This window comes from Elephantulus edwardii, unplaced genomic scaffold (genome assembly GCF_000299155.1).
Source record: "Elephantulus edwardii isolate Elephantulus edwardi_28Jun2011 unplaced genomic scaffold, EleEdw1.0 scaffold00121, whole genome shotgun sequence".
In the NCBI taxonomy this organism is placed as follows: domain Eukaryota; kingdom Metazoa; phylum Chordata; class Mammalia; order Macroscelidea; family Macroscelididae; genus Elephantulus; species Elephantulus edwardii.
In genome coordinates, this window is record NW_006399871.1 from 5658145 (window position 1) to 5666999 (window position 8855).

Here is an 8855-nt window from a genome sequence, read left to right on the forward strand (position 1 = left end):
GTCTACGTGGCTCTGTATGTAACTCAGAAGTGATTATTAGGTTTAGGAGCTACCGAGCACTGATAGACCATCAACTGACCTGCTGTTAGTTCATTCTATTGCTGCTGCTGTTTGCTGTCAAGTTGAAACCAACTCATAGCTGACCCTCCAGCGGATTTTCAGAGGCAGTAAATTACATGGGAAGATTTTCCCTTTTTTCTCCCATGGAGTAGCTGGTGGATTTGAACCATGTACCTTTGCATTAGTAGCACAATTTCTTATCACTAAGCCACCAGAGGTATAAATTACTGTGAAGAATGTGATTCCACTACATGAAACTACCTTTAGAGTTACAAACTGGATAAAAAGTAGTAATTATTGCAAAACAGAAATCTCTTCCACTTGAGATCCTTGGACTCTCTCTCTCTCTCTCTCCCCCCCCGTCTCTCTCTCTCTCTCGCCTTCTTTGAGTAACCAATTATAACTAGCTTTACTATTGATATATTTTTAATGGAAACTTATTTTTATCAAAAACTTTAGTTTTTATCACGCAACTTTATCAACAAAATAAAGATACAATCTACAGAATGGGAGAAGATATTTGGAAACCATATATCTGACAGGGTTTAACATCCAGAATATATATAGGATACCTACAACTTAACAGAAAGACCAACAACCCATTCAAAACATGGGCAAAGAACTGAACAGGCTGTATCTTTGCAGTCTTCCCTGCCTTAAAAAAATGTTCAATTACTTCCAGAAATCAGTGTTTTCTCACTTAGCTCTGTACTTTGCTTTGCTTTGTCTTGGCTTGGGTTTTCCCCCGCCCTGCTCTAATATGTGTTGTGATTTCTTTCCAAACCACCCAGATAGATCATTCTTCTTTAACAAGAATGAGAAGCCCATTTGATGGGAAAAACATAGTCTTTTCAGTAACTTTTACCGGGACAACTGAATTTCCATCTGCAAATGACAAAGGCAGAGCCATACCTCACATCCTATTAAAAGATAACTAAAAAGTTATTCACAATCTAAATGTATGAACCCAAATCGCCAAACTCTTAGAATAAAACAAAATGACAATGCTTCCATAGCTAGTGGAGTGTTTTTTTCCCCTTTTTATTTTCTGTAGCTAGTCTTACAATAGGTGTTTAGATGGGACACCAACGCACATACAAACTTGACGCCAACAAAATGAAAACCCTGATATCAAATGAGGATATTTCTTAAACTTCTAGCAAGTTCAAATTTTAGGGTACGGGAATCGGCATTTTATATCAAACTAACTTCACTGTGGATATTTAAAAAGAGAGACATTTAGTACATCCTAATATTTTATCAACAACATCAAGAGACAATCTACAGAATGGGAGAAAAGACTTAGTTAAATATTAAAAAATATATATGAAGAATGTTTGTAATTTAATAACCAAACAACAAACAACCCATTCAAAAAATGGTCAAAGAATCGAAAAAGATATTTCACTGGTGAAGACACCAGTTTGGTGGCACCTAGCACACTAACTCATGGTTCCACCCCCATCCACGCACTTCCTCCTGTTCTAGATCGTATGGAATCCTTAGAAACCTGTGTTACTATATTAATGTTTATTAATCCTAATGATAGAACCATATGTGAGAAATACCTTTAGAAATTGCTTAAATGTAATATTTCTTAGAATATATGACTGACTATCAAGAAAATAATTTTGTCGAATCTTTCTACAATGAATTACAGTATTAGTCGTAACTGAATGGCAGGTTTTTAAAAACTCCCCTCTTTCTTTACTACTTCATTCTCAAACAAAGTTATCAACATAAGTTCACAAAGACCAAGCACCGCAATACAGTAGCTAAAATACCAGAAAATTTGACAAAATCAGTGACTATAAAAGTACCTGGGAGGAGGATGGTTAATCTCCTAACAACAGCAGGCGTTTGAAACACATGCAGGTGAAATGTCACTGTGATTGATTATGAATATTAGCTCTGGCTACAGTGCACCGTCGTGGCTGTTGTTGCACACCATTGAGTCAGAACCGACCCACAGCTCACCCTCCTGCAGGTTTTCAGAGGCAGTAAATCGCACCAGAGGGGATTGTTCATCCTTCTGAGGAGAAGCTGGTGGATTTGAACTGCATACCATTTGTACTGGCAGCTCAATTCCTTACAACTAAGCCACCAGAGCTCCTCTCCACAGGGTTACATGGTGCATGGAGGGACGGGGAGAAGTACATGGGAAAGATCTGGGTGAAAAGACAGGGTAATGATAGGCAAGGTCCAATGGTGATGGATTTTCTAAACCATAATGCATGAGAATGATTGTATGAAACATAATGTGAATGATGCATAGTGTGAAACACAATGGATATGAACTTTGTAAGCAAACAAATTAAAAAAGAAAGAAGAAAAAACTAAAACAAAAAAAAAATCTTACTGCTCCCATTCCACTGAATTGAGTCCCAATCACAGCGACCTTCTAGGACAATGCAGGACAGTTCAGCTGGGGTTTCTGATGTTGGATGGAACCTTTAGGGAAGCAGACTCTATGGGAGAAATTTTCTCCCACAGAGTAGCTGATGAGTTTGAACCTTTCGGCCAGCAGTCAATCACTTAAACTGCTCCCCAAAGACTTCCCGTCTCTGGAGATTCAAATCTATGAGTGGCTCTGCAGAAGACAAATGGACCATATCTACTCATTAAGACCTAGAGCCTTGGGAAGCCACTGGAGGGTCTCTGGGAGTCAGAGTCCACCCCATGGCAATGAGTTCAAGAATGATAATGTCCTTTCTGTAGACAATGGTTACACAACAACCAGAGGGACATCCATCCAATAGAACATCATCTCTCGATCATCAGAAGAGATGAACCATCGAGCCACAGAAACCCCTGGAGGAAACATGAAGGCCTACTGTTTAGTGGCAGAAACCAGTGGAAAAATCAGTGTGCTCTGAGATTGCAGCTGCCGTAAGGATTCTGGAAAAGGCAGGGCTGCAGAGGTGGTGAACGCATCAGCGGCTGCCACAGGCTGGAGGGGGAGGATGGCGGAGAAATAGGTGAGCATGGGGCAGGTTTCTACTCACCATTTGTGGCGTGCATGGTCTCTCTGCTCCTTATTTTCCTTTGCTTAGGAAAAAGTCTGTGGAAGCTCCGTGCTCCTCCGTGGACTTGGTGCCAGGGGAAGAAAACAGCCCCTATTTATACGACCCTGGTTTAGATATGACCCTGGCACGGCTGCCAAGGGGTGGGTTTGGGAAAGGGCCATTGACTAAAAATAATAAAACCTCAGAGCTTCCTTATCAGACCTAGGAAATCAGGCACCAAGATGAGGTGATTTGAAAAAGACTGGCATCGCCTTATCGCTTCTTGTGTTGGAACCCTGGTGGCCCAGTGGTTAAAGTACTCCACTGAGAACCAAAGAGGCTGACTCTTCAGATCTATCAGCTATGCCCTGGGAGAAAGACAAGGTCCTCCAGTCTTTGGAAGACCATCGCCTTGGAAACTCTGGACCACTTCGGCTCTGTCCCACAGGGCCCCTCAGAGGAGCTCTCTGCTCAGTGGCAGTTGCTTTTGGATGGGCTCACTAAGTTGTGCCAAGAAATCTGGAGGACAGACAGCTGGCCCACTGACTGGAAAAAGATAGATATTTGTTCCCATTCCAAAGAAAGGAGACCCAATAGAGTGCGGAAATTATTGAACAATATCATTAATATCACATGCAAGCAAGATTCTGCTGAAAATTATCCAAAAATGTTTGGAACAATATGTCAACAGAGAATTGCCAGATGTGCAGGCTGGATTTAGAAGAGGTCGTGGTACGAGGGATATTAGAGCTAATGTAAGATGGATCTTGGCAGAAAGCAAAGAATACCAGAAGAATGTCTATCTGTGCTTCATTGACTATGCAAAGGCTTTTGACTGTGTGGATCACAACAAGTTGTGGCTGACTCTGAAAAGAATGGGAATCCCAGAACATTTGATTGTGCTAATGCGAAACCTATATTTGGACCAAGAGGCAGTCGTCAGAACAGAGCAAGGAGATACTACATGGTTCAAAATCAAGAAGGGGGTCCATCAGGGATGTATTCTGTCTCCATACCTTTTCAATCCGTATGCAGAACAGATCATCTGAGATACTGGGCTGTACGAAGAGGAATGTGGCATCAGGATTGGTGGAAGAGTCATCAACAACCTGCGTTATGCAGATGACGCAACACAGCTTGCTGAAACTGAGGAGGACCTGAAGTGCTTGCTGCAGAAGGTCAAGGACTGCAGCCTTCAATATGGATTGAAGCTCAATGTCAAGAAAACAAAGATTCTCACCACTGGGCCAATTAGCAGCATCAGTATGGATGGTAAAGAGATTGAGACAGTTAACAGTTTTAGTTTACTTGGAGACTAAGGTGCTCTTGATCCGGGCTATAGTCTTTGCAATTACGTGCTATGCATCAGAGAGTTGGACAGTGAGTAGGGTTGATAGAAAAAAGAATTGTTGCCTTTGAGTTGTGGTGCTGGAGAAGAGTGTTGAATATACCATGGACTGCTAGGAGAACAAACGGGTTTGTCCTGGAGAAGGTGAAGCTGGAATGCTCCTTGGAGTCAAGGATTCTGAAGCTTCATCTGACATATTTTGGGCATGTTGCAAGGAGGGACTGGTCCTTGGAGAGGGACATCATGTTTGGCAGAGTGGAGTGGCGGCGAAGGAGAGGAAGACCTTTGGTGAGATGGATTGATTCTGTGACTGGAGCGGTGGGAATAAGTGCATTTGAGACGGCGAGGTTGGCACAGGATAGAACAGTGTTTAGAGCTCTTGTACATAGGGTCACTATGAGTCGCAAGCAACTCGATGGCACACAACAACAACAAGCATTTGCATTGCTTCCAGCCTTTGGCTGTTACAATTGATGCTGCAGAGAATAATCTTGTATTTTTATTGAATAGCTCATTCTACCCTGATGTAGATGTTTCTGCTGAATGGCCCAGAGCAGAATTTGCTGGGCCAAAGGGCACGAGAATTTGGAACACATTTGTAATAGATGTTAGTGCTCTGCCCTCCACAGTGGTACCTGGAATTATTTTTTTTTCTTGGTGATGTTTGTTTTCCTGAAGGGAGAAGCAGAAGTCTCAAACCAGGAGTGAGGAGATCTGAGAACCAGCCCCAACACCCCACTAACTTGCTGTGTCTCACTGGGAAAGCTGGTTGACCTCGCTGAATTTTCATGAGGCTCCCCACCTGAAAAATTCAGGGATTGAATGACGATGACCAAGGCCCCTGACAGACCACATAGCCGAGGAGTTGATCACTGCCTTTGTTTAAGGAGAGTCAGAGACAACCAGCTTTCCTGAGTATGAGTATCTTGGCATTGTGTTTCCAAAAATAAAAAACCAACAATACCAAAACCCAAAAAACCAAGCCCCAGAATGCACCTGTTGTTGCTGTGTGCCATCGAGTCAATCACCACTTGCAGCAACTCTCTGAACCACAGATCTGAGCCTGCAGCATCCTTACCACCTCTGACGTGTGTTCTGGAACCGTCCAGGCTGGAAGATCCATGATACCAGAGTGTTCAAGCGTGTAAACGAGGCCGACTCTGAGGTTGCATAGAATGGGCCTCTATTGTGTGACCTTGGACAAGAAGTCTCTCTGAGCCTCTGCTGCCTCATCTGGACATAAGAAAGAATACAAGCATATCTGCCAGCAGGACTTCGAGACTGTGTGTCTGAAGGTGCTTCTGTGGTTCCTGGCAGGAAGATCTGGGGGTGTTGACCATAGGGAGTCATGTTGCTGACCCAAAAGCTGAGCCTTCCAGTGGTTCGAATCCAATCGTGGCTCCCAGGGAGGAAGATAGACAATTGTCTCTCATACAACGTAGAGTCTCAAAAATCCAGTGGACGGTCAGCTATGAACGGGCTCCAGCTCAGAGTATCGAGAGAGTGAGTGAGAGGGACGATGCTTGGTGCAGAAGATAAAGGCTTTACAAGCATTAAGTCGTGACCTGGCCTCTTGCAGGACCCGCACCTTCCATGGGAGCGATCAACTCATTGCAGGACCTTGCCTTCACTCTGCTCTAAGACACCAGCACGTGTGTGGCACGGCCGTCCCACGAGCACCTTCCAGCCACTGTTCCCCCTGTGTCTGCTGAAGGCCACGGTCCAGCCCAGGCACACTCATACCCTGGCCGGCAACAGAAGCACTTTCTGCCGGACTGAGAAGCTGCAATTTTAAAACACAAACCCACCGAGAGTGCTAGATCACTGCCACCACCATCTGGAGGTCCTGTAGCCCCACCGCCTGGATACTGCCCAGAAGCCGCTCCTGCTATCCAGTGTCCGGAGCACCAATGTCACAGGTGCCATCAAGTCAAGTACAACTCATAGCGACCCTATGAACAGACAACATGAACTCTGCCCTATCCTGCACCGTCCGCATTGTCTCCACCACATGTGAGCCCGTCGCTGAAGTCACTGTGTCAATCCATCTCGTTGAGGGTCTTCCTCTCCTTTACTGACTCTCCATCTTTCCAAGCATGACTGAAAAGACCATGGCCTGGGTCAAGGTCAGAAGTGCACATTCCACCTGCAGCGTCCCCATGGGACAGCCGAGAGCCCATGGTTCCCAGGCTACCCCCACTACGCTAATTGCACATGGACCATCACCGCAGAGGACCAGTACAGGATCCAGCTGGTGTTCCAGTCCTTTGCCCTGGAAGACGACTTTGGTGTCCTGTCGGTTTTGATGGCCCATCCCAGCCAGAGAACCTGTAAACAGGAGGAAGATGAAAGATGGCCAGCGTGAGCCACGGAGCTCACTCCCTCACAGCCTGCCATCAGACAACTTCGGTTGGAGTCCTTGTTCTACTGCCTTTATTACTTTTTCAACCTTGAATGAGTCTGTTCACCACTCTGGAAGCCCCTTCTCCATTTGTGGAAGGAGAAAGTAATAATACCTACTTCAAGTTACAATTAGACCCCCTGGCTGAGAGGAAGGGGGTAATGATGGTTGTATAAGCGCCAGAAGTGCTGTCCCCGGCTAAGATCATCGGTAATGCACAAGGTCTGGACTTCAGAAGAGCTCTGGGGTGGGGAGACTGTCCGGCCCCTGAGGAGAGTCACCCAGCCCCTGGGGAGTGCTGCCTGGTCCCTGAGGAGAGCTGCCCGGCTCCTAGAGAGAGCCACCTGTCAGGGTAGAACAACCCAGGCTCTGGGGAGCACCAACCAGCCCCTGGGGAGAGCCACCCAGCCCCTGGGGAGAGCCACCCAGCCCCTGGGAAGAGCCACCCAGCATCTGGGGAGAGCCACCCAGCCCCTGGGGAGAGCCCCCCCAGCCCCTGGGGAGAGCCACCCAGCATCTGGGGAGAGACATCTGGCAGGACAGAGCCGCCCAGCCCCTGGGGAGCACCAACCAGCCCCTGGGGAGAGCCACCTGGCAGGGAGGAGCCCTCTGGCCCCTTTGGGAGAGCCACCCAGCTCCTCCTGTGTGTATGAGGAACTTTATCTAAGCCACTTTCCTCCATCGCCTCCTCCACTACACCTGTAAATAACATCTCCAAAGCCCTTTTCTTTGTAACTCACAAGTTTGTTCTCTCTTGGTTTGCTCCCTTTCTTACAGTGTTCCTACCTGAACACTGAATCTTACTCCAGAACCTGAACCCTGAACCTGGTTCCAGAAAGGAAAAATAATAACTGCAAAAGGAAAATAATAACCGCCAGCTAAGGAAGCGAAGGTGGATGAAGCCTCAAAGTTCAGCCAGCCACTTCCACTGGATTCACCCCCACAAGCACCTTGCAGCCAGAGGGCAGAAAATGTTACAAAATTATCTTCTAACTGAACAAGAAGGCATGCAGCTTCAAATCAAGACCACCAGGAAAGTGTTAGAGTGGGCTCCCCTTCCCCTTCACCTCAATGTCCCTCCTCAGCGTGAAGCAGCCAGAGCGTCTGAGCCCCTCTTCCCAAATGGGAAACCCACAAATAAAAAAGACAATCTCTTTGAAAAGAATAATAATAATAACCGTTGGACTATGCTCACCATTACCCCGTGTTTTCTGTGCCCCTTCAGATCTTTCTCATTTCCTTTACCCCCTTGGGAGGGAGGGAGGGAGGGAGGGAGGAAGGAAGGAAGGAAGGAAGGAAGGAAGGAAGGAAGGAAGGAAGGAAGGAAGGAAACTGTATGAAGTCCTCTCCAACACTCTCATTTTACAGATGAGAGAACAGAGGCCCTGTGGATGTCAGCAGAAGACTCAAGCTCATTACTGTGAATTCTTTTTTGTTCTCTAAATGGAACACCCAGACCTTAGCAGAGATAGTTCTTTCTAAGTTCCTTGTAAATGTGGCATTTTCTCAATTGGCTGGTCCTGAAAGGTCACCCATTCTCACCTTTCCAGCCTGAGCCACAGACCATCCCAGGGTTCAGACACAGGTCCCTTGGGAGGGCCTCCAGGACTGTAGCCATCACATTGCCCCAAGGTGACAGATCCTGGCCAGCCCTGGGATTTCAGGACCAGGGCATCCCCACTCAAGACCTTCTGCTGTCTGCTCACAGGCCTTGGGCCCTCGTGGGAGGGAATAGGAGGCTGGGAAGGCAAATTATTCTACCACAGTAGGCTTTGCCTAAAATTCAGGCCAGTTCGTAAATGATGGCGGGGAGGTGGGAGGTGAGGAAGAAGAGGTAGGCAGAAGGGCCTAGAAAACTGGACGTAGTGGGAGATGAAGACACATTTCAAAATGAAGCTCACAGGGCACTTTGACTTTAGGACCAGGACCAGCATCTTCTTATTTCTGTGTCCTCAGCACAGATGAACAAGCACAGACATGTGCCCACGAAGGTAGGAATGAATGAACCAGAGTATGGTCCCAAGGGCTGCTCATTGATCAG